Source organism: Scyliorhinus torazame, chromosome 4, assembly GCF_047496885.1.
Source record: "Scyliorhinus torazame isolate Kashiwa2021f chromosome 4, sScyTor2.1, whole genome shotgun sequence".
NCBI lineage: Eukaryota > Metazoa > Chordata > Chondrichthyes > Carcharhiniformes > Scyliorhinidae > Scyliorhinus > Scyliorhinus torazame.
Genome location: NC_092710.1, coordinates 146,252,146 through 146,278,217, shown reverse-complemented (window position 1 = coordinate 146,278,217; position 26,072 = coordinate 146,252,146).

The following is a 26,072-nucleotide window of genomic DNA, read 5'->3' as shown; positions in this document are numbered from 1 at the left end:
TCCGAAAGCTAGTGACGTCGAAACAAACCTGTTGGACTTTAACCTGGTGTTGTAAAACTTCTTACTGTCCTCAGATAAGGACACCAAAACTGCACAAAATACTCCAGGTGTGGCCTCAATTGTGCCAGAATTGCAGAACAGCATCCCTATTCCTAAACTCAAATCCTCTCACTATGAAGGCCAACATACCATTTGTCTTCTTTACTGCCTGCTGTACCTATGCACTTACTTTCAGCGACTGATGCGCAAGGACATCAAGGTCTTTCTGAGTTTCCACCTCTCTCAATTTACACCCATTCAAATGATAATCTGCTTTCCGCATTTTGCTACCAAAGCAGATGACCTCACATTTATCCACATTATACTGCATCTGCCATGCATATGCCCACTCACTCAGCCTGTCCAAATCCCGCTGAAGCATCTCTGCATGCCCCTCACAGCTCCCCCCCCCCCCCCCCACTTTGTATCATCTGCAAATTTGGAAATAATACATTTAGTTCCCTCATCCAAGTCATGAATATATAATGTGAACAGTTGGGGTCCTAGCACAAACCCCTGCGGTACCCCACAAATCACTGCCTGCCAATCGAAAAAAGTCTCAATTATTCCAACTTGTCTGCTGATCAGCTTTCGATCCATCTCAAAACACGACCCGCAATCCCATGCGCTTTAACTTTACATCGTACTACGTGAGACCTTGTTGAAAGCCTTCTGAAAATCTGAATAAATCACATCCACCGGTTCTTCCTGGTTAACTCTACTAGCTACATCTTCAAAGAGTTCTAGTAGATCTGTCAAGCATGATTTTCCTGTTGTAAATCTATGCTGACTTTGTCTGATTATACCACTGCTTTCCAAATGCTGTGCTATGAAATCCTTGATAATGGACTCCAGCAACGTCTCTATCAACGTTAGGCTCACTGTTCTACAGTTCCCTGTTTTTTCTCCCTTTTTGAATGGTGGGGTTACATTCACCACCCTCCAATCTGTAGGAACCATTCCAGACTCCAAATAATTTTGAAAAATTACCACCAATGGATCTACTATTTCTTGGGCCACTTCCTTAAGTACTCTGGGATGAAGATTATCATGCCCTGGAGATTTGTCCACCTTCAATCCCATTAATTTCCCCCAAACCATTTCTTTACTAATACTAATTTCCTTTAGCTCTTCACCGAAACTTGTGTTTCTCAGAATTTCCGGGACATTATTCATGTCTTCCTTTGTGAAGACAGAAGCACACAAGAATAAACTTCAAAAAATGAGTCTAAGAGACTCATCACAAAGCAAACATGTTTTGAAGGACATAAACTAGAAAGCTGTACTTATCATGATTATTGTTGTCACCATATTTTCAATCACCACCTGTGCACATGACATTGAGGTTGCTCAGAAGTGCATTAGTGAACTAAGTACACTGGTTGATAGATTTGCAATCTTTCTAGGATTTTCATGGCCTTAATTCGTGGAAAACCTCGACAGTTGAAGGTTGGGTTGTCAGAATACATTGATCATTATCCCAGGTTTATTTAACAGGCAAAGGGAGGACAGAAGGCCATTCCAAATATTGTCATCTTGTGGAGCTCTCTGCTAGCTTAATCATCTGTTAGGCTGCCATTGCATGCCGTGACATGGAAGTAGGATAAATGTTCGTCCTCTGCGAGCACAGTGCAGTTTGTAGCCTCCAAGGGCTGATCGAAAAATGTGACTAATGTCTCCTACAATGGGACATAAACTGTCAGGTCTGTTGAAGGTCTAATCTGTTAGGTCAATTGATTCATCAAGGCCCTGCAAAGGTTCTTCAGCACAACTGTAGGAAGGTTCCAGTTCTTCATACTGTAAAAGCTGGTGTATTTGAATCAAGAGATATCCACTATTGATCCATTTTCTTACAGACTTCGTTGTCCCCTAACCTTAGTTTTTGCTTATCTTCAGGCATAAATTAGTTGAAACAAAATAAGAAGTAAAATCATCTCCGGTTAATAAATCCTAACCAATCAAAAGAGATTTAAGCCCCGATTTGAAACTGTGGGCCGAGGCTCCAAATGTGAAGGACTGAGGCAGGCGCCAATCCATCCGGCCTCTGGCTGACGGGGCACTGCCAGGGTGCCAGGCTGGCAGTACCAAGGACCCCATGTGCCGGGTTGGCACAGACAAAATCGAGTGGGGGGGGGGGGGGGTGCTGAAAGACGGAGGGGGGGGGGGGGTGAGATCAGGGCAGGCCCGATCTCCGTTCATGTTGGGCTCGTCAGCAGGAAATTACTCAAGTGCAGCCTCGATGGAGAGAAACTCCCCGAGGCCAAAAGAACCGGCAAAGTGCCATTGAATAGCGGGATGTTTCTCGGTGCTGCAGCAGGGATTTAGCAACTACCTCAAGAAGAGAGGATTGGCGGAAGAGGAGGAGAAGCGCACCCGCAAAGAAAGCGTTCTCACCAAGGAATGCACACGAGTGTTTATTTGACATTTGTATGGAATATTGGATGGTCCACTGGAATGAAGTTGATTTGGCTTTGTATGTTTTGTGGTATCTTTTATGTTAGGATTATGACCAGCAATTGGACACAAGGGGCGGGATTCTCCGGTCGCCGATGCTGGAATCGCGTTTGGCAATCGGCCGGAGAATACTCGTTTCCGACCAAATCGGGGGCACCGCCGCTTTTGCGATGCTCCGCCCCCTCCAAATCTGCGTACTCTAGGAGTACGCCACACGCCGTATCGACGGCCTCAGGACGTTGCCTGAGGCCCACCCCACGATGCTCCACCCCTGACCGGCCAAGTTCCCGACGGCGTCGGCCGCGTGTGCTATCATCCATCGGGAACTCGGCGTGGCGGCTGAGGACTCAGTCCGGCTCCTCCAAAGTCGGGGGGGGGGGGGGCCGATCCCTGGGCAGGGGGACTTTATCAGGGGCTGGGGGCACTGTTGGGAAGTGGTCCGGGGCTGACGAGCTGGCCAAAGGGGGGGGGGGGGGCCTTATTTTGCAGACTGGGTCCACGCAGGCTGCCGCCGTGTGCATGCGTGGCCACGGACCCGCCAATTCTGCTGGCCCTTTCGGCAGCTAGAGCCGGGTGCTCTTCGCTGCCGACATGCTAGCCCCCAGCCAAACGGAGGATCGGTGGCCGTTTTGCTGGAATGTTCGGGCGTAAAACGCCACCGTTCCCACGCCGACGTGAAGACATAGCCTCAGAATCATAGGATGCAGCCCAAGATGTGGATGGTAAAATGCGGGGCTGTTGGGAATTGGATATCGGGAGTTGTATTTATAAGAACTTGAGGCAGAAAGTGCAGCCCAGGAGCATACTGACTGGGCGCGATGTTTGGCCTCATTACACTTGCGCTCAAGCGCAATGAGGCCGATGAATAGTGGGAGAAGCCAAAAACAGGAACCGCGTCAGGCGCCAAACCGTTTGCGATGCAACCGGCCCTCTCCCTTAGGCGAAATTGGGATCTCGCCGTCGCGTGGCGAGAAACTAATTATCACCACTTAAGCCCCATTTCCGTATAATTAACGGGAGCCACCCCATATCCAAAGGCCTCCCCACATTCAGCAGCCTCTCCAGCAAGTGGTCACGCTGGCGCCGATTGGTACTCCTTTGGAAAAACATGAACCTTCTGTGGAGAGCCGAGGTGAGTAGCCATTTTTGTTCACAATGCAAAGAGCCCGGGGGCTCTGGGCTTGCTGCCCCTGTGCTCGGTGGGGGATGAAGAACACTCGGCTGGGGGTGGGTGGACCCTCTGCAGGTGTGGGCCACCATGGGAGGATGAGCAGCACGAGGGGTCAACCGGGGGGGGGCAACCGCTCGCTGCACCATCATGCCAACCCCTGGACCATGTGTACCCATTTTGGGGCAACCATTGTCCCTGCCCGCCTGTCCTCGGACCATCCATTACCCCCTTCAGCTGCTGAGGCCTCTGGCCGTGCAGCTGAAAGCTATTGCTGATGGGGAGTTGGCACTTCACACAACCCAAGTGAATTCCCGTGGGTGGGCGGGCCATGTAGCATGTGGGAGTCCTAGCCTAGCGTCCCAATCAGACCGCGATGCCTGGACACTGCGGGAGGCAACACCACACATGCAGCAGCCAACATCCAAACACCCAGAGAATGGGACACAGTTCCAGCGACATGTCCAGGGCCAGACGGTGGGCGAGTGCCACGGGAGGGGGCCTGCACCCGGTCTGGTTGATGTTGTGAGCAGGTATCTGAGGTGCAAGGTCTGGGGCCCGGTGAGGGGTGCCTGCTGCAGCCTGGCATACGTGGGGAGGGCGTTCTGGGTAGGGTGGTGGGGGCTGGGGGAGAGGAAATTAGTGAGTGAATGGAGCGTCCCGGGGTGGGAGCCACCGCTGTTTGTCAGTCTAACCCTCTCCCAATGCCTTACAGATATTGAACGCTATGGCAGGGATGTCTGATGCAGAGGTTGCCCTCGTGGTGCTGGTGCTACGCGATGCGGCAAGACGCCGGAGAAGGCGGCAGCAGCAGCTGCATCTGCAGATGTTCGAGGCAGCGACCCATGTGCCGGACCCCGCCCCACACCCTGAGGACCCAGCCGCTCATTAGGCCAGGGAGGGACCCAGAGATGGAGTCCCGCGACGGCCCAGGGTGTAAAGTTGTCGCTGGTCATTCGAACAAATGATGGACAGCGCGTGGTACAGGAGGCTCCGCCTCAACAAAGAGACGGTGTGGCACCTGTGCCATATCCTCACGGACTTGGCACCACGTGGAGGAGGAGGAGGACACCCGCTCCCGGTGGCCATCAAGGTCACTGCAGCCCTGAACTTTTACGCCTCGGGATGATTCCAGGGCTTGAGTGGGGATCTGTGTGGTATCTCGCAGGCCACAGACAACAGGTGCATCTGGCAGGTAACTAATGCCCTGTATGCCCGGGCGGAAAACTACATCGTCCTTGACATGGACCAAGCCCAGCAAGATGCCCGGGCATCAGGTTTCTTCGCCATCGCAGGTATGCCCCAGGTCCAAGAGGTAATAGATGCCACGCATGTTGCCCTGTGCTTACCGGGTCATCTGTGGATGCCCTATATTAACCGAAAGGGGTTCCACTCCCTGAACATCCAGCTCGTGTGCGACCACCAGATGAAAATCATGCACGTGTGTGCCTGCTTCCCGGGGAGTGTGCACAACAGCTACATTCTGAGGCAGTCGGTCATCCCTGCCCTCTTGGGGGATAAGGGATATCCGCTGAGGACCTGGCTAATGACGTCAGTACGGAGGCCGGAGACCGAAGCAGAGACCCGGTACAACGAGGCCCCTGCAGCCACCGGGCTGTCATTGAGCGGTGCATCAGGCTCCTCAAGATGCGGTTCCGATGTCTCAACCACTCTGGTGGTGCACTCCAGTACACCCCCCGGAGGGTGGCCCACTTTGTTGTGGTCTGCTATGTCCTCCACAACCTGGCACAGCAGAGCAGCGACGAGCTGGAGGTTGGTGATGAGGAACATGTGGCCACCTTGGGGGAAGAGGAGGACGAGGGCAAGGATGAGGAAGATGAGAAGGCGCTGGACCAGCAGGGGCTGGAGGACGAGGCCGGGGAGGAACCTGGGGCCCAGCCAGAGACGGCAGGACATGCGGCAGCGGTGAGGGTCCGGCAAGCCCGGTGGGCCAGGGAGACCCTCATACTCACTCGATTCACCCAGAACGTGACCTGGTCCGTCATCGCTACCTTACCCACCCCCATTTCCCACCCTCCCAGGGTATGTGTCACATCACTCCAGGGTGCTGGCACTGTCGGTACTGCCAGTGGGTCACTGTCGAGGGCAGGGGGGTGATGATAGCCCGCAGAGAGCTGGGCACTGGTGCTCCTCAATCTATGCCATAGTCTGACCCCTGCCTGTCTGCTGAGTGCTCGCTCACACCCATCACCTGCACGCGGTGATATATTGTGATAGAAAATGTCAGAGGCATTCGACTGGTTGTGCATAAGGGTATTTATTGTTCACTCTCCCAATGGTGCAGCCCCCGCCCACCCCAACCCCCACCAACCCTTCACCCCCCCCCACCCCTCACCCCTCTACATACCCCGTTCCCCCCGCCCAGTTTCCTCAGTGATCCTCGATGTGCTTGGCCCTCCTAGCTCTATCACTACGTCTAGGTGTCTTCCCAGGATGCACATTTGATGTGGAGGTAGCCAGCTGCTTACCTCGTCCCGTGGCCCTCGATGCCCCTGGCTGGGGTACTCTGGGGGCTCTGGGGCCGGAAGGCCCCGGCTCACTTGTCGACGGCGCATGCACAGCCGTGCCACCCTGTCCCGTGTGCTGACCCCGAGATGCGGCCTCATTAGAGGGGTGGAACTCGAGGGAGCTGGTGGCCACCGTCACTGCCCCATGGGATCAGTCCGGGTTGGCACTCAGCGCCCCCTTCTCCCGGTCGGTGCCCATGGGGTTGTGGGCTTCATCTTGGGATGGAGGGGCAGCTGGTTTGAGCCCCGGCTGCGCTGTGTCATCTGACTCTGCCAGCTCTGGCGGTGCCCATGGTCCGCACCATCGTGTCACCACCCTCGCAGATGCTTTTCAGTGATTGGGCCATGCTCAGAGCGCTTCGGCAATTCCCACCTGACTGGAACAAGCTTCGCAGTGCCTTGGCCACTCCCACCTGAGAGCAATCATATCCCGCAGTACCTCATCAAGGGCAGCCTGGTACTGGGTGACAACCCCCAGCGAGCCAGACATACTGCCGAGACCCTCAGCCATGGTCGTCACTGACTGCGCGACGCCTTGGCACCTTCACTAATGGTGCCGACGTGCACCAGCCTCTCCATTGCTGTCACCACCCGAGCAGTGTTGGCCTTGGTGCCACTCATTGCCGGTGCCATCTCCTGTGACCGTAGCCTCTGGGACTCCTCCAATCAGCTATGGATCTGCTGGAGTGACGCTGACATCTCCCTCTGAACATCCCAGCCGCTCCCCAACATCTCCATCAGCTCCGGTAACCCTATTCCAGAGGCTCAGCACCAGGCTGGGACCGAGCTGGGCCCTGGGAACCAGCAGACCTCCAACTGCTGCCTCACCTGGGAGTTCCTGCCTCCATCAGATGAGCATCATCAGCGGTGTGGTGCTCAAAGGAATGTGCCCCAAAAGCTTGTCCAGTAACATTTCCCACCGAGGTGTGTGTATCTGCGGTGGTGGAGGGTGGGGATGACAGCTGTGCCGCGACTATAACATTTGCGACCTCGGAGCTCTTCTCCCATGTGTTCTGCTCTGGGTCAGGAGAGGGGTGCCGCCTGGGATGGGCCGGCGCTGTCGGTTGCTGGATCTGTGGAAGAATGGACATGTGGTCAGTGGGAGGGATGGGTCAGTCAGTAAGGCAATCACAACTCATGTTTGATAGGTCCTCCAGATGGAGCCTGGTTGTTCCTCATCTCTGCAGCGTCTGTCAACCTCCGCGTTGGTGACAGCCCTGTCCTTGGCCACACCAGACACCTCCAGGGCACACTCCTCGAAGGTGGTGAGGATTCTGATGTCTGGCACCCCACCGCCAGTCTCCCGGTGATTGTGGGAGAGCTTTTCCTGCGGAGACACAGAGAGGGCATCGTTAACCACACGGATGGTTCACAGTTGTTCGGGGGGGGGTGATGCGACCATCAATTCACTCGAGACAAGAGTAGAAATAAACTATGGCTTTAATCAACTAGAACAGTGCCTGCCTGCGACTGATCGAACACTGAGAACCGTCGACAGGTCGACTGCTCTTTATACCTCCCTTCAAGGGGAGGAACCATGGGCAGAGCCCATACATGTCCCAACATGTTCCCTTATGGATAATGCCATACAATAGCCCATAAGTGGAGCCCACAAGGGCAACAGCATAGCACAGATACAATGGTGGATTCACCCATGTTAAAAAAATGAAGTTGGGGGGGCGGTGACAGGATAAGATCGGCCGGTCCGGTGCATGAATGTGCGCTGTGATCGCTGAAGCTCTGGCGTTGTTGCTGGCCCGGGTGTCGAACTCGTCCGTGCTGGCATCGGTAGTGGGAGCGCCGGTGCGGGCACAGACGGAGACTCCGGGAGCGTCTCTTCTGGAGCTTCATTCCTGAGGACCGGTGAAGGGGGGATGGCAGGCGGGAGGGAGCGCGGGAACCATATAGGGGCGGGGGCAATGGTCATGGTAGGTTGGGCGGGATAGGGTGGAGTGGCGGTGGTGGAACCGGCGGGCGCCAGGTCCTGGAGGGAGACCGTATCCTGTCGGCCATCGGGGTGTTCGACATAAGCGTACTGGGGGTTGGAGTGTAGGAGCTGGACCCTCTCTACCAGAGGATCGGACTTATGACTCCTGACATGTTTTCTGAGTAGGACTGGCCCCAGCGAGGCCAGTGGAAGCGAGGCCCCTGAGGTGGATCTCCTGGGGAAAACAACTAGGCGGTCATGAGGGGTCTCGTTTATGGCCGTGCAAAGTAGGGACCTAATAGAGTGGAGCGCATCGGGGCGGACCTCCTGCCAGTGGGAAACTGGGAGCTTCCTAGATTGCAGGGTCAGTAGGACGGTCTTCCAGACCGTCCCGTTCTCCCTCTCCACCTGCCCATTTCCCCTGGGGTTATAACTGGTAGTCCTGCTCGAGACGATGCCCTTACTGAGCAGGTACTGACGCAGTTCGTCGCTCATGAACGACGAGCCCCGGTTACTGTGGACATAATTGGGGAAATCAAATAGGGTGAAGACACTATGTAGGGCTTTAATGACGGTGGACGTGGTCATGTCGGGGCAAGGGATTGCAAAGGGGAAGCGGGAGAACTCATCAATAATGTTGAGGAAATATGTATTGCGGTATTGGAGGGGAGGGGCCCTTTGAAGTCGATACTGAGGCGCTCAAAGGGATTGGATGCTTTCACCCGGTGGGCCTTATCTGGTCGACAGAAGTGCGGTTTACACTCCGCACAGATCTGGCAGTCCCTGGTCATAGCTCTGACCTCCTCGGTAGAGGAGGGCAGGTTGCGGGCCTTGATGGAGTCGATAAGCAGGGTAACACCCGGGTGGCAGAGGTCATCGTGGATAGCCCATAGTCGGTCATTTTGCGCGCTGGAGCATGGGCCACGGGACAGGGCATCTGGGGGCTTGTTGAGCTCCCCAGGACGATATACTATATCGTAGTTATAGGTGGAGAGTTCGATCCTCCACCTCAAGATCTTATTGTTCTTGATTTTGCCCCGCTGCGTATTATCGAACATGAAGGCTACCGATCGTTGGTCGGTGACGAGGGTAAACCTCCTACCAGCGAGGTAGTGCCTCCAGTGCCGTACGGCTTCCACGATGGCTTGGGCCTCATTTTCGACCGAGGAGTGCCGAACTTCGGAGGTGGTGAGGGTGCGTGAAAAAAACGCTACCGGTCTGCCGGCCTGATTGAGGGTAGCGGCGAGAGCGACCTCTGATGCGTCGCTCTCCACCTGGAAAGGAACGGACTCGTCCACCGCGCGCATCGCGGCTTTGGCGATGTCCACCTTGATGCAGCTGAAGGCCTGGCAGGCCTCAGTTGCCAGTGAGAAGATGGTGGTCTTGATTAGTGGCGGGCTTTGTCTGCATAGTTTTGGACCCACTGGGCATAATATGAAAAGAACCCGAGGCACCTCTTCAGGGCCTTGGGGCAGTGAGGGAGAGGGAGTTGCAGGATGGGGTGCATACGGTCGGGGTCTGGTCCTAGAACCCCGTTTTCCAACACGTAGTCGAGGATGGCGAGCCTGGTTGTGCGGATAACGCATTTCTCCTTGTTGTAAGTGAGGTTAAGGGTTTGGGCGGTTTGGAGAAATCTGTGGAGGTTGGCATCGTGGTCCTGCTGATCATGGCCACAGATGGTGACATTGTCCAAGTACGGAAACGTGGCCCGCAGCCCGTACTGGTCCACCATTTGGACCATTGTTCTTTGGAACACCGAGACCCCGTTCGTGACGCCAAAGGGGACCCGGAGGAAGTGGGAAAGGCGGCCGTCTGCCTCAAAAGCCGTGTAGTGGCAGTCCTCCGGGCGGATTGGGAGCTGGTGGTATGCAGACTTCAGATCCACCGTGGAGAACACGTGGTAGTGCGTGATCTGATTTACCATGTCTGCAATCCGGGGAAGGGGGTACGCATCGAGTTGCGTGTACCGGTTTATGGTTTGGCTGTAATCTACAGCCATTCGGTTCTTTTCCCCGGTCTGGACGACCACCACCTGAGCTCTCCAGGGGCTATTGCCGGTCTCGATGACTCCCTCCCGCAAGAGACGCTGGACCTCGGACCTAATGAATGTCCTGTCCTGCATGCTATACCGCCTGCTTCTGGTGGCGACTGGTTTGCAGTCGGCGGTGAGGTTTGCGAAGAGTGGGGGAGGGCCGACCTTTAGTGTCGCGAGGCTGCATATGGTGAGTGGGGGCAGGGGCCCCCCGAACTTCAGAGTTAGGCTCCTGAGGTTACATTGGAAATCTAGTCCCAATAGGAGAGGAGCGCAGAGGTCAGGGAGTACGTATAATTTCAAATTGGCGTACTCGGCGCCCTGTATTGCTAGGGTTGCGGTAGTGCACCCTCGGATTTGCACCGAGTGCAACCCAGAGGCGAAGGAGATGGTTTGGTGTGCCGGGAAAATTGGGAGCGAGCAGCGTCTTACCATGTCCGGATGAATGAACTTCTCTGTGCTCCCGGAGTCGAAGAGGCAAGGCGTTTTGTGTCTGTTTACCCGGACGGTCATCATGGAACTCCGGAGGTGTTTGGGTCGTGACTGGTCCAGAGTGACCGCGCTGAGTTGCGGGTGGTCGGAGGCGCTGGGGCGGTTCCACGATGGCTGCCCTTGTTGGTCGCACGTGTTGAGCGGCGTAGCAGATGGCAGCCAAGATGGCGGCCCCCGTTGGTCGAGCGTGTCAGGCGGTGAGGAAGGTGGCGTCCAAGATGGCGGCCCCCTTGGATCGCACGTGGCCGGCCGCGTGGGGGAGGATGGCCAAGATTGCAGCCCCCATGAGTTGCATGCTGTGTGGGCTGGAAGATGGCTGCCCCCACAGATAGCATGAGGCTGATGACGCGCCTACAGGGGAGTTGGCAGATACGCTGCCACACTGCGGGGTCTGCGGGCCTGTGAGTCTGAGGGTCGGGCCTGTGGTTTAGAGTTCTTGGACCTGGCAGGGCAAATGTTGGCGAAATGTCCTTTTTTCCCGTAGCTGCTGCAGTTCGCGTTACGGGCCGGGCAGTGTTGGGACTGGCCGCAGAAATAGCAGGGTAGCCCCCCATGGTGGGCGGGCAGCCGCATGGCACAGGCCTGGGGTAGTCTTTGGTCGGGGGTCCACGAGGGGATCACGTGGTCAGACGGGAACGCGTTAAGGATCTGGAACGCTACTTCCAGAGAGGAGGCTAATTTTACCGTCTGATCCAGATCTAGGGCCCCTTTTTCAAGTAGGCGCTCTCTCACGTAGTTGGACCGGACTCCTGCCACATAGACGTCTCGGACGGCGAGGTCCATATGTTGAGTGGCCGTAACTGCCTGGTAGTTGCAGCTGCGTGCGAGGGCTTTGATGTCGCGTGGGTAGTCTTCTAGCGATTCCCCGACGAGTGGTGAGGATGTGTCGCGCGTATACCTCGTTCACGGGCCTTACATAGAGGCGTTCGAGCATCGCGAGGGCGTCTGCATAGGAGGAGGCCTCCCCGAGTTGAACAAAGATTCGATGGCTCACCCATGCATGGAGGAGGCTCAGCTTCTGTTCGGCGGTGGCAGAAGGCGCGGAGGAGGCGGTGAGATAGGCCTTGAAACAGCGGAGCCAGTGCGAACATTTTTATTTCGCCTCCGTGGCCTGTGGATTGAGTTCCAGTCGGTCAGGTTTGAGGGCCGATTCCATAGTTGCGTTGTAGTTGATTAAATTTAAGCGACCATCAATTCACTCAAGACAAGAGTAGAAATAAACTGTGGCTTTAATCAACTAGAACAGTGCCTGCCTGCGACTGATCTAACACTGAGAACCGCCTACAGGTCGACTGCTCTTTATACCTCCCTTCAAGGGGAGGAGCCATGGGCGGAGCCCATATAGGCCCCAACATGTTCCCTTATAGATAATGCCATACAATGGCCCATAGGTGGAGCCCACAAGGGCAACAGCATAACACAGATACAAATACAAGGGCAATAGCATAGCACAGATACAATGGTGGATTATTGATAGAATACATACACCACAGGGGGTTTGTGTGAAGGGAGGGTTGAGATGGAGGGAGGGAGTGCTGAAGGGGGAGAGGAATGGAGGGAGGGTTGGGGGTCGCCTGTGGGGGGGAATGCTCCCTTGGGGAGTGGGGTTGTGGGATGTTGGTGTCTACTCACTCGTGCTGCCCGGTGTAGGTCATTGACCTTCTTCAGACACTGGAGGACAGTCCTCCTGGTCACACTGCCCGAGCTGACAGCTGTCACGATCTCGGCCCAGGCAGCACTGGCTGCTTCGTGGCTCACCCTCTGAGATCCTCAGGGGAACAGGACATGCCTCCTGGTCTCCACTGCATCCAGGAGCCTGCCCAGGTCAGCATCTCTGCATCTTGGGGCCGGTCTCCTCGGTTCCATTGTTGCGAGCTGGCTGGGATTAGCTGAGGAAGTGCAGCTTAACTGCTGCTCTACGGGGGCTGGCGAGCGCAGTGCCAGTGAATACGCTGGCGAGCCGACATTCGGGGCGAGAAACCTGTGAGGTCTCGTTGAGTGGACCAATTAACGTTGAATTGCATTTCTGGCCTCGCTGGGCCGAGCGCCGGGAAACCCGTGACAATTCCCGCTCGCTAGCACAGTCGGAAATTTTTTCTGAAGACCGCACCACAGATCTCTTCCCTTCCTACAGCTCCCCCTCCTGCTCTTGCTTTTCATTCTTTTCTTCCTCCTCTTCTTCCTGGCTGGCTGGTTAACAGACAGTGGCTGGGACACAGGTAGTGGTGGGAATATGAATTTTGTACTGAGAAAAGACAGTGGGTCCATGCCCACTATTGTGCCATTTTTTTCTTCTAGCTCATTAATTCCCTTTTCACTCCTTCCAACTCCTGCTGCAGGCTGCACGGACCTTGCCTTTAAAAGCTGAATACTGTCTTTAAGTCGTGCAGGCTAACTTTAAGTGATGTCGGGCTTGCGTGACGCCCCTTCTGAGGTATGCAACCACTCAACACTGTGTTTAGCACCGGACTGCATGCCATTATCATTTAAGTTAGTAGGAGCTCAAGGTTTGCATGCTGTCTGCATTACCTTGAACAGGCAGGACCTGCTCACACATTGCAATCTCTGTGCATGTTTTCAGTGCAATATAAGTTAATATCCACAATAATATTCAAAGTTTATTTCTCAATTTTCCAATTAAACAGTCTACTTTTGTTTCAGATAATTGCTCCATCCTTCGGCAATAACATATTAACTTGTATATTTTAAATCACTGTAGGGAAACAAGTATTAGAAATCTCATTGCAGTCCCGGTTTCTGTGATCTGGCATTTTTAGGACCTTGACAACCACCTGGGTGTAGTCTGCAGCTGTCTGCTATAATTATCAACTCAAATCATGTTTAATAAGTCCACATTGATTAGTTTTACTTCAGGGGCCTGATTCTAATCAAGGCTTAGTTATGCTGCGCGTAACTCCAAAAGTTGCAAAGATAAAGTAACTGTGGAGACTGTGTTTAACTTACATCAAAGTGCTAAGTTATCACTGCACCTGCAGAACCTGCAAGATCAAAAATGCACCTGTTGGATCCCCAGCGCTATGCTAATATAGTCCTCTCGGTATGAATAAAGCATGATTGCAACCTCCCTCTGTTCCTCTTAGCTGTATCCCACTTGGCCAGTGCATCAAACTTGGAATCCTTCTGTTTATGTACAGCTTGGAAATTAAACTCCTAAATCTCTTAGAAATGTTTGGCCAACCACTGGAAGAAGAAGAATATTACATGGATTTTGGGTATCGTGGAATGCACTCTAACTCATTCAGAAAGGCTGGAAACAATTTGCAGTGCGTGAAATTCTTTCTGTGCACAATTCATTCTCCATTTGATCTGTATTATGACAGTCAGGAAATTGTGCACATTGTAAACCAGTGTCTGGATTTCCACTCTTTATGATTAATGTTTCTTGGGTGTTACAGGAATTGATTTCATAGGCTGAATTTCCAGACCCCATGGTGAATGGGGTTGGCAGTGCGGATGCCTGGAAACAGCGGATAGCCAAAGCACTCCCGCATCAAGGCATCAAGGAAATCTCCAGGGAATGGGCCGGGAAGCAGATCGGCTGCCCACTCCAGAGTGATGGGCAGCCAATTCATATTGCTCAATTCGGGGCGCTTTTGTGGTCTCGCCACCTTTTGCTGAGGTTTGCCTCCAATCCACTTGATATAACTGAGATTTTTAATCCTTGATGAGCAGGCCAGTGAAGACGCCGCCATATTGAGGTGCCCTGAAGGTCTTCAACCTGCTGCAGTAGTGCCCACTTCTCCCAGTGGGATTGCCCAGGCTCCAGGATTGCCAGGCTCCTTATTGGGTCAGCAGTCCCCCCACCACAATCATCAATTTGGTGAGATCAAAGGCAGACAATTTGAAGGAGACCTGCAGGAAATTTGCTCTGACGGTCTCACTCCTGACAAGGGCAAACTTGGCACTTTACTGGGTCTTAGAGTCCAGGGCGCTGAATCCTGCGGTGAACAAGGTGAAGGATGCCAATGCAGGGGAGCAGAATGTTTTTCCACTTTCAAAACTATCAAGCATTTCACACATCCAGCTATAGATTTTCACTGGCGGGAAGTCAGGGTGAAACTAACTGCATCTTCCTCTGCCTCCATCTTAGTCCCAATCTATCCCTTTGCTCTCACAACGTTGTCAGACGGAATAGCCATTGAAGCTGCATTCCAGTAGTCAATACCTTAAGGGCCTACCAGGGTTTATGCAAATGCTTGGTGACCCGGCTTGGATCACTGTCTGTGTGGAGTCTGCACGCTCTCCCTGTGTCTGCATGGGTTTCTCCGGTTTCCTCCCACAGTCCAAAGATGAGCAGATTAGGTGGATTGGCCCTCAGTATCCAAAAGGTTTGGATGGGGTTACTGGGTTACAGGGATAGGGTGGAGGTGTGACCTTGGGCAGGGTACTCTTTCCAAGGGCCGTTGCAGACTCGAAGGGCCGAATGGCCTCCTTCTGCACTGTAAATTCTATGATTCATTGATTCTATGCTTCACACTCATATGGCCCCATTTCCTTCTTTTCCTGATAGAATTTATGCACATGTGGAACTGTCATCACTGGTTCTATTCTTATATTACTGCAGCCTCCAACAGTGGTGTCTCTTCTTACCCCCACAGTGTTACATAAGGCATTCTCTCAAGGTTCCATCCTTGGTGGCCAATTTAGCATGGCCAAGCAGCCTAACCTGCACATCTTTGGACTATGGGAGGGAACCGGAGCGCCCGGAGGAAAACCATGCCGACATGGGAGAATGTGAAAACTCCACACAGATAGTTGCCCAAGGTTGGAATTGAACCCGGGTCCCTGGCGCTGTGAGGCATCAGTGCTAACCACTGTGCTACTGTTCCACCCTCATCTCTATCCATGATCTGTCTGGACAGTATGGAAGTCAGGAAAACATTTAGAATGTTGAACTTGACACCTCATGGAGCAGCTAAGGTGAATGGCAAGGATACAGTCACAATGAGGAAAGGAGCTGAACGTGTTGCTGATAGAGTTGGAAACAGTTATTGAAAGAGGAGACTTGTTTGGAACAATTGTGCGGGTGAGTTGGCCTAGTTCTGTGCTATATTTATATGTCCATCCATTATTTTCAGGCCCCATTACAAGCTCTGTGTCCGAACATCACATTCCATCGTTTTACCTGCTGCTGTCTCAGGCTGAAGAGGTTAGCTTGAAAATTTGGCATCATGGGTTTCCAAATCAATATGCTCTTTATAACAAAGACCACCTATTTCCACCTTCATAATATCACTTGCTCTGCTGAACTGCTGATGATACTGTCATCCAAGCCTTGGTCACCAACAGGCTACAATGCTCCATCCTCGATACACTTCATGTCATTCAGAATTCTGCTGCCCCTATCCTTTCTCTCACTCAGCCATGCTTATCAATCAGGCCAGCCTTCACCGAACTGTGTTAGCTCCCAGTTTCTGGATCCTTCACATACAAAAAACTCATCCTCATGTTTAAATCCCTCCATGGCTGTCATGATATTCAAACACACACATCATGATGGACACACTAACAGGCAAATCAGAGTACACAACACCACAACCAATCACAGACAAGAACACCAACCATATAAAAAGCACGAGCACGACACCTGGTGGTCAGTAGGTCTGGGGAGAAGGGAACAAGAAAGAGCTGTTAAAACACCACAAGCAGGGAACCCCCCACGTGCAGAGTGCAAAGACCAAACTGTAAATAGTAAGTTTAAATAAAGAAGCGTTGTACCATATGCAACTGTGTTGGCTCATCTGTGTGTCAGAACACCCAACACCACATGGTACAGGAGTGGATCGATACCTGCCTACTAACCTGCCATTCTGGACATGGACCACACCGGCAAACCGCAGCCGATGCAAGTCACGGGGAACCTAGGTACCAACTGGAAGCTCTACAGGCAGCGATTTGACCTGTACATCCGTGCCACTGAAAAACAGAATGTCTCGGATGACTCGAAGATTGCAATGCTCCTCTTCTACGCTGGTCCGCACGCAACCGACGTTTTTAACTCACTGGTGTTTGAAGAAGGCGAAAACCAAGCCAAATATGACACGGTCATCCTCAAACTGGACCAGCACTTTCAAGTTGAAGTAAATGAAAGTTTTGAAAGATACCTCTTTCAGCAACGCCTGCAAGTTAAGGAGGAGCTTTTTCAACCCTTTTTGACGCACCTCCGGATTCTAGCGCAGTCCTGCGGTTACGGCACCACCACAGAGTCCATGATCAGGGACCAGATTGTTTTTGGCGTTGCCTCTAGTGGCCTACGCCAGCAGCTTCTTAAAATGAAAAGCCTCACCTTAGCGTCTGCTGTGGAAGCCTGTGTCCTCCACGAAAATGCTACCTGCCGTTTTGCCCGATTTCAGGCGTCCGAGTTGGCACGGAGGGGGTCCCCAGCCGTCGAATCGGCAAGCCAGGCCACCCACGACGTCGAACGCATCCAGGCCGTCGATTACTTCCCGACCCACGGCCCGGACGACAGCGGCCGCTTCCCGCGCTTTTCGCGGTCTCCCGCGCAGGTGCGCGCCAAAAATAACGGCCACAACGAGGGACGCACTGCGCAGGCGCGCCCACCGCAAGATCGCACTGCGCATGCGCAGTGGCGCAACGAACGCCGTGACGTCATGACGTGCGGCAATTGTGGAGCTCTACATTTAAAAGGGCAATGTCCTGCAAAAAACCGACAGTGCCACAGATGTGCCACGATGGGCCACTACGCAGCCCACTGTCGTTCGGCTCAACCCATGGATCCGGCGCATCCTCGACAACCTCGCAGACGAGTCAGGACCGTCCAGCCCACGCATCAAGACTTCCAGTTAAGTGATGCAGATGACCAGGATGCCTTCCGAGTTTCCGTCATTGATGTCAACAAGGTCAATGCCATCAATCCAGCCGATGAGTGGTGTGCCACCCTGACGGTCAACCGATCTCGCGTCGCCTTCCGTCTGGACACCGGCGCATCCGCCAACCTGATTGCTTACTCTGCAGTCCAGGCCATGAAGGTCAAACCACCCATCACGCCATCCCGGCTCAAGATGGTTGACTATAACGGGAACGTCATCCCGTCCATAGGATCTTGTCAGCTACAGGTGACTCACAAGAGGTACATGGCCACACTCCCCTTCGAAGTTGTCGGCTCATCAAAGGACTCATTACTCGGCGCACAGGCGTGTAAGGTCCTTCACCTGGTACAGCGCATTATGTCTCTCTCTCCAGATGAGACATCCGACTTCCCGGATGCTGAGTTCCACGCAAATCTCCATTCCCTCCTTGCTCACAACCAGGAGGTTTTTGAAGGCATGGGGACATTGCCATACACGTACAAGATTCGACTCAGACCGGACGCCATCCCTGTCGTTCACGCACCTCGCAGGGTTCCTGCGCCACTCAAAGACCGCCTCAAGGCACAACTGCAGATTCTTCAGGACCAAGGGGTCCTATCCAGGGTCACGGAGCCCACGCCATGGGTCAGCTCCATGGTCTGTGTAAAGAAGCCCTCTGGCGAGCTCCGTATATGTATAGATCCAAAAGATCTAAATAACAATATCATGCGGGAACACTATCCCATCCCGAAACGAGAAGACCTCACCAGCGAGATGGCGCGAGCCAAAATATTCACTAAATTGGATGCGTCCAAAGGATTCTGGCAGATCCAACTGGACCCGGCCAGCCGAAGACTATGCACATTCAACACCCCTTTTGGCAGATTCTGCTACAACCGGATGCCATTCGGCATCATTTCGGCATCTGAAGTATTCCACCGCATTATGGAGCAGATGATGGAAGGCATCGAAGGGGTACGTGTATATGTGGACGATATCATCATTTGGTCCACCACTCCGCAGGAACACATGCATCGTCTACGACGTGTCTTTACCCGCATACGACAAAATGGCCTGCGTCTCAACCGTGCGAAGTGTGCCTTCGGCCAGACGGAGCTGAAATTCCTCGGGGACCACATCTCAAGGTCAGGGGTCCGTCCCGATGCAGACAAGGTTAGCGCCATCACAGCCATGCCACGACCGGCTGACAAGAAGGCTGTCTTAAGATTCCTGGGCATGGTCAACTTCCTTGGGAAGTTCATTCCCAACCTGGCTTCTCATACAACAAATATGCGCCATCTTGTAAAAAAATCGACAGAATTCAACTGGCACCAATCGCATCAGCGGGAATGGGAGGAGCTCAAGCACAAACTGGTCACGGCACCAGTGCTGGCCTTCTTTGACATGACTCGCCCTACAAAGATCTCAACAGACGCCAGCCAATCTGGTATTGGAGCGGTACTCCTGCAAAAAGACAGCACGTCATCATGGGCCCCGGTTGCGTATGCCTCACGAGCCATGACCCCTACCGAACAGCGCTACGCGCAAATCGAAAAAGAATGCCTGGGCTTGTTAACTGGACTGGACAAGTTCCACGCCTATGTGTATGGCCTGCCACGATTTACGGTTGAAACTGACCACCGCCCCCTGGTCAACATCATTAACAAAGACCTGAACGACATGACTCCTCGCCTCCAGCGCATCTTACTTAAACTCAGGAGGTACGATTTTGAACTGATCTACACTCCGGGGAAGGAACTCATCGTGGCGGACACTCTTTCCCGAGCAGTGAGCACACCACCAGATGCGGAGGGGTTCGTGCGTCAAATTGAGGCACACGTAACTCTGACAGCAGCAAATCTGCCAGCTGATGATCCTAGTCTGGCCCACATACGCGCAGAGACGGCGACTGACCCCCTTCTGCAGCGAGTGATGCGCCACATGACGGAAGGGTGGCTAAAAGGGCAGTGCCCCCAGTTTTATAATGTGCGAGATGATCTCACCAACATAGACGGGGTCCTTATGAAATCACACAGGATCGTTATTCCGCACAGCGTGCGCCAGATGATTCTTCATCAACTACACGAAGGCCACTTGGGCGTCGAAAAATGCAGACGAAGGGCCCGGGAGGCGGTATACTGGCCGGGTATTAATGAAGACATAGCCAACATGGTGCTCAACTGCACAACCTGTCAGAGGTTTCAGCCGGCGCAACCTCCGGAAACACTTCTACCACACGAGATGGTGACGTCCCCCTGGGCGAAGGTGGGTGTTGACCTATTTCACGCGCTAGGCAGAGATTACATTGTTATTATAGACTACTTCTCAAACTACCCGGAAGTCATGCCTCTCCATGATCTGACGTCGTCCGCAGTCATTGGGGCCTGCAAGGAAACATTTGCTCGCTATGGCATTCCAAGGACTGTCATGTCAGACAATGGACCTTGTTTTGCCAGCCGTGAATGGTCGTCCTTTGCCGCAGCATATGGTTTCACTCATGTGACGTCCAGCCCTCTGCATCCACAATCGAACGGGAAGGCTGAAAAGGGTGTCCACATCGCCAAGCGGCTCCTGTGCAAGGCGGCTGCTGCCGGATCGGACTTTATCCTTGCTTTGCTGGCCTATCGATCGGCCCCGTTATCCACGGGTCTCTCGCCAGCGCAGCTACTAATGTGTCGCTCCCTCAGGACGACGGTACCGTCCATCCTGGCACCAACGACAGACCATGAGGCGGTTCTTCGGAACATGCAACTGCAGCGTGATCGCCAGAAAAGTCGGTACGACACACGAGCGACGGACCTGCCCCCCCTGTCCTCCGGAGACAAAGTACGCGTCCATCAACCGTATGGTGCCTGGTCAGCACCGGCCGAAGTCCTCCGACAAGTGGCTCCCCGCTCGTTCCTGGTTCGCATGCCGGATGGTTCAGTGCGTCGCCGCAATCGGCGCGCCCTTCGCCGACTTCCACGCTCACAGCCACACAGCACGCTCACGCCAGATCCTCAACAGGCTTCCGAGGATGACTTTGTGGAGCTGCCGCACATCACGCCCTTTCCGTCGCTGCCCATGGCCAGGCCTGCACAGCAGCCGGTGGTTCTTGATCCACCCTTGAGGCGGTCAACCCGAACTCGTCGCAAGCCCATTAGACTGGACTTATAATACCGTTCATATGTTTAACAAGTTGCACAATTTTACATGATAACCTGTTGTTGTTTATCGTTCCAGAGGTCGTCTGACTGGACAACTGTTCAAGTTTTTTTTCTTCTTCTCTCGTTCGCATTTATGTTATGTTATGGTACAACTTGGCTCATGTGACGCACCCGACATCGCCCCATGTACATAGTTCCGTCATATGCACATGCTGCACACGACACACACACACTCCTAGATGCACTCACGACACGATCATATTTATCACCACGTAGGCACATATCTTTGTAAAAAGGGGGATGTCATGATATTCAAACACACACATCATGATGGACACACCAACAGGCAAATCAGAGCACACAACACCACAACCAATCACAGACAAGAACACCAACCATATAAAAAGCACGAGCACGACACCTGGTAGTCAGTAGGTCTGGGGAGAAGGGAACAAGAAAGAGCTGTTAAAACACCACAAGCAGGGAACCCCCCACGTGCAGAGTGCAAAGACCAAACTGTAAATAGTAAGTTTAAATAAAGAAGCGTTGTACCATATGCAACTGTGTTGGCTCATCTGTGTGTCAGAACACCCAACACCACAATGGCCTTGTCCCTTTCTGAAAATCCACAGGCCCTTTAACATCCTGCAAGCACTCAGGGCGGGATTCACCATCCATTCACAGCACCAGGATTCTCCCGTCCTGCTGCAGTGAATGGGAGATTTGGCTGAGCACCAGATTCTTGCTAGCAGCGGTAGCAGTGCAGACTCGCAACGGAGAATCCTGGCCTCAACCTTGGTCTCTAATGCATGTCTTTGCCCCACCATGTGCATCCATGCCTTCAGTTAACTATGAGCCTCATGCTGAAGAATTTAGTGCAAAATCTCCTCCACCTCTCTCACCTACTTATACTCCCCTCTAAAGATTTCAGTCATGCTACTATCTTTGATTCCACTGTTTTTGATTATGCCTCAGGATGTATTCCCATGTCTGGGAACGGTGTCCAGCTTCAGTTAGCGTGACAGTGAAGCAGTCTGGGAAAGGTGTGCTGCCACGGTAAGCTTCGCAGTGAAGCAGTCTGGGAACAGTGTCCTGTCGCAGTCAGTATTGCAGTGAAGCAGTCTGGGAATGGTATCCTGTTGCAGTCAGTATTGTAGTGAAGCAGTCTGAGAACAGTGTCCTGAATCAGCTTCACAGTGAAGCGGGGAGAGAGGAGCAGCAGCAGCGGGGCGAGGGGAGCAGCAGCAGGGTAAAGGGAGCAGCAGCGGGGCGAGGGGAGCAGCAGCGGGGTGAGGGCAGCAGCAGCGGGGAGAGGAGCAGCAGCGGAGCGCGGGGAGCAGCAGCGGAGCGCGGGGAGCAGCAGCGGGGTGAAGGGAGCAGCAGCGGGGCGAGGGGAGCAGCAGCGGGGTGAGGGCAGCAGCAGCGGGGCACGGGGAGCAGCAGCGGGGCGAAGGAAGCAGCAACGGGGCGAGGGGAGCAGCAGCGGGGCGAAGGAAGCAGCAACGGGACGAGGGGAGCAGCAGCGGGGTGAAGGGAGCAGCAGCGGGGAGAGGAGCAGCAGCGGGGTGAGGGCAGCAGCAGCGGGGCACGGGGAGCAGCAGCGGGGCAAAGGAAGCAGCAACGGGGCGAGGGGAGCAGCAGCGGGGCGAAGGAAGCAGCAACGGGGCGAGGGGAGCAGCAGCGGGGTGAGGGCAGCAGCAGCGGGGAGAGGAGCAGCAGCGGGGCACGGGGAGCAGCAGCGGGGCGAAGGAAGCAGCAACGGGGCGAGGGGAGCAGCAGCGGGGCAAAGGAAGCAGCAACGGGGCGAGGGGAGCAGCAGCGGGGTGAGGGCAGCAGCAGCGGGGAGAGGAGCAGCAGCGGGGCACGGGGAGCAGCAGCGGGGCGAGGGGAGTAGCAGTGGGGAGAGAGGAGCAGCAGCTGAGTGAGGGGAATGTCATAATATTCACTCATGTATATAATGAGATGCAGACAGGCAGTGATTGACACAGAGGATGACCAGTAAGCACACAACACAGTGCAGCCAATCATCAGACAGGACACTACCACTATAAAGCCAGAGGGCACTAGGTTATCGCTCTCTCTGGACCCAGCCACTGAGACAGTCAGAGTCCACGAGCGAGCACAGTGCAAACACCATGAGGTAGCTAGTAAGTCTGGCCAGGCTACTGCAAGGTCTCCAGTCAGTTCAGTATAGTGTTGACCCACAGCTGAATATGTATATCAGTTCTATCATTGAATAAAACAGTGTTGGATCTTCTCCAGTGTTAGATGTCTGTTTCTAGCTTGCCTGCATCAAGTGCAGTCCACATCGAACCAGTCAGCCTAACACATCATGGTACAGGAGTGATACTGATCTTGACGGACCTACCTCGAGTGAATCAGCATTGACCAGCAAGCAGCCATCCGGTGAGATGGAAAACATCCACTCCCCTCCGCAGCTCCGCATCTCCGGCAACCTCGGCGCCAATTGGAAAATCTTCAAGCAAAAGTTCCTCTTGTACATCGAGGCCTCCGACCTCGAAGCAGCATCGGATGCCAGGAAGATCGCGCTATTTCTCTCCACTGTGGGGGACCACGCCATCCACATCTATAACTCCCTTACGATCGCTGACGGGAAAGACAAAACAAAATTCAAAACAGTCCTGCTAAAGTTTGACAGCCACTGCGACATTGAGGTGAATGAGGGCTTTGAATGGTACGTTTTCCAGCAGAGGCTTCAGGGTAAGGATGAACCTTATCAGTCCTTCGTGACCCATCTCCGCATCCTAGCACAGTTGTGTAACTATGACTCGACGGCTGATTCCATGATCCGGGATTGGATCGTTTTCGGGGTCCACACCAACTCCCTTCAGCAGCAGCTCCTGGGCGACAGGGTTTATACACCGCGGTCATGGTTGATGACGCCTATCTGGAGGCCACTGACCGATGTGGAGACCCACTAGAGCAACACCCATACAGCGGCCAGGAGCATGATCTTGCACTGCTTCGGCATCCTGAAGATGCGATTCAGGTGCCTGGACCTCTCTGGAGGGGCCCTCCAGTAGGAAATGGAGAGGGCCGCTCGTATCTTGGCAGCCTGCTGCGTCCTCCACAACATTGCGCAGCAGAGGGGCGATGTGCTGGAGGAGGAGGAACGCCAACAAGGAGGATGCGGAGGAGGCGTCGCACAGGGTCTACCCATTCCTGCCCCCCGCCAACATACACCTATTTCCACCCCCCACAGCCAGCCCAGGCCAGCCCCCCCATACAATCATCTGACACAGCACCAAGGCAGGTTGTAACAGTGGTAACAGGTTATGAATGAATGTATACAGATTTGTGCTCTTGTCCCTATGGGGATTTTCACAGTAACTTCATTGCAGTGTAAGTCTACATGTGACAGTAATAAATATTATTATTATTACCTAAACTGTGCCCTGCACCCGTGCCAACTCAATGGTCTCTAACTTCCTGGGCTTACGGACCCTAACGTGACGCCTAGATGGTTCCCCAGATGGTACAGCGGAGTGGAGGTGGCCTGCTGTGATTCCTGCCCTGCGACCTGGGTCCCTGTTGGCGCACGTCTTTCGGGCGCGAGCTGGTCTGAATGGGCCCACGGCCAAGCTCCATCTTGGTGGCCTCCCTTTGCTGTGGACCGCCGACCACGTCCAGGGCCCTCTGCTTAGCCACAATGAGGGGCCGTCAGTCCGGTGGTCCCCCTCCTGTCTTCTCCCGCTCCCTGCAGTTCCAGGGCCCTCTGCTTAGCCACAGTGAGGGGCCGTCAGTCCGGTGGTCCCCCTCCTGTCTTCTCCCGCTCCCTGCAGTTCCAGGGCCCTCTGCTTAGCCACAGTGAGGGGCCGTCAGTCCGGTGGTCCCCCTCCTGTCTTCTCCCGCTCCCTGCAGTTCCAGGGCCCTCTGCTTAGCCACAGTGAGGGGCCGTCAGTCCGGTGGTCCCCCTCCTGTCTTCTCCCGCTCCCTGCAGTTGTGTGCTGCTTTTTCAGAGGACACAATTTCAGACTAAAGGACGAGCCTTTAAAACAGAGATGAGGAGGAATTTCTTCAGCCAGAGGGTGGTGAATCTGTGGAACTCTTTGCAGCAGAAGGCTGTGGAGGCCAAATCACTGAGTGTCTGTAAGACCGAGACAGGTAGGTTCTTGATCAATAAGGGGGTCAGCGGTTATGGGGAGGACGGAGCATGGGGATGAGAAAATATCAGCCATGATTGAATGGTGGAGCAGATTCGATGTGCCTAATTCTACTTCTATGTCTCATGGACTAATATGGGGCAGCGTGGGGTTTCGGCAGCCCTCTGGGTGGGGGGGGAGGGGGGGTTGGGTGACGGGTGTGTGGGACGAATGTTGGTGCCAGGGGCACAGTGCTGCCCACTCACTCTGCCTGCTCTGAGGAGGTTGTGTAGTTTTTTCCGGCATTTCTGGCCGGTCCAGACTACATTGCCCACGCGCTGCCGGCCGCTGCCATTGTAATCCAGGCATGTCGAATGGCGGTGGCTGGCAGCCTCCTTCCCAGGCTGGGGTACAGGGTCATCCTCCTCCCTCCACGGTGTCCAGGAGGGTCTCCAGCTCAGCGTCAGTGAAGCGTGGAGCTGCTCTCCACACTGCCATCTTGTTGGCTGGGATGGTGTGAGTGGGGAGTGAAGTGTGTATATGCGGCTGCAGCTTGTCAGCCTCCTGAGTGTCAATCAGTAGCAGAATCGGTCCAGGTGCGGCGCCAGTGTTTCTGTCACGAAAGTCTATGCATTCTGCATTGGTGTCAACACACAGAGCGGGATTCGCCGCTTGCCGATGCCAAAATCATATTTGGTGATCGGACGGGCGGAGGATCGCTTTTGACGCCAAAATCCGGGGCTGCGCCTGTTTATTGGATGCTACGCCCCCTCCAAAACGGCGTCCTTGGTGAGTACGCCACAGGCCATTGGGACAGCCTCAGGACGTCACCTGAAGGCCCTCCAACGATGCTCCGCCCCCAATGGGCCGAATTCCCGATCACGTGGATCACCGGTGCTCTGAGTGTCCAGCGTCGCCACAAGCGGGGGGAGGGGTGTGTGTGGGGGTGGGAGCCATTCCGCTGGCCGGAATAGCTTTGGTGGAGGCTGGGGTGTGGTCCGAGGATGGAGGGAGGGGTTACAGGGAGGCATTATCTGGCAGGCCGGGTTCGTGCGCCATATTGTTGCAGGTCGGCGCCGTGCGAATGCGCGGCCACGAACTCGGCAATTTTGCAGCCTGTTTCTGTCAGGAATGGAACTCAGCAATTTTGCAGCCCGTTTCTGTCAGGAACGGCAGTGATTTTATGTGTTGCGGCTGCTAGACCCCCACCAGGCCCAGACACTTCCTCCAGACATAGCAGCAGAAATGGAGAAATCCGCCGGTTGTCTCTGCGGGGTCTGCTTTGTCATAAAAACAAATTGGCCGGACGTCTCAACGAACTCCCCTGCGGGATGAGCGAACGCCTCATAACCC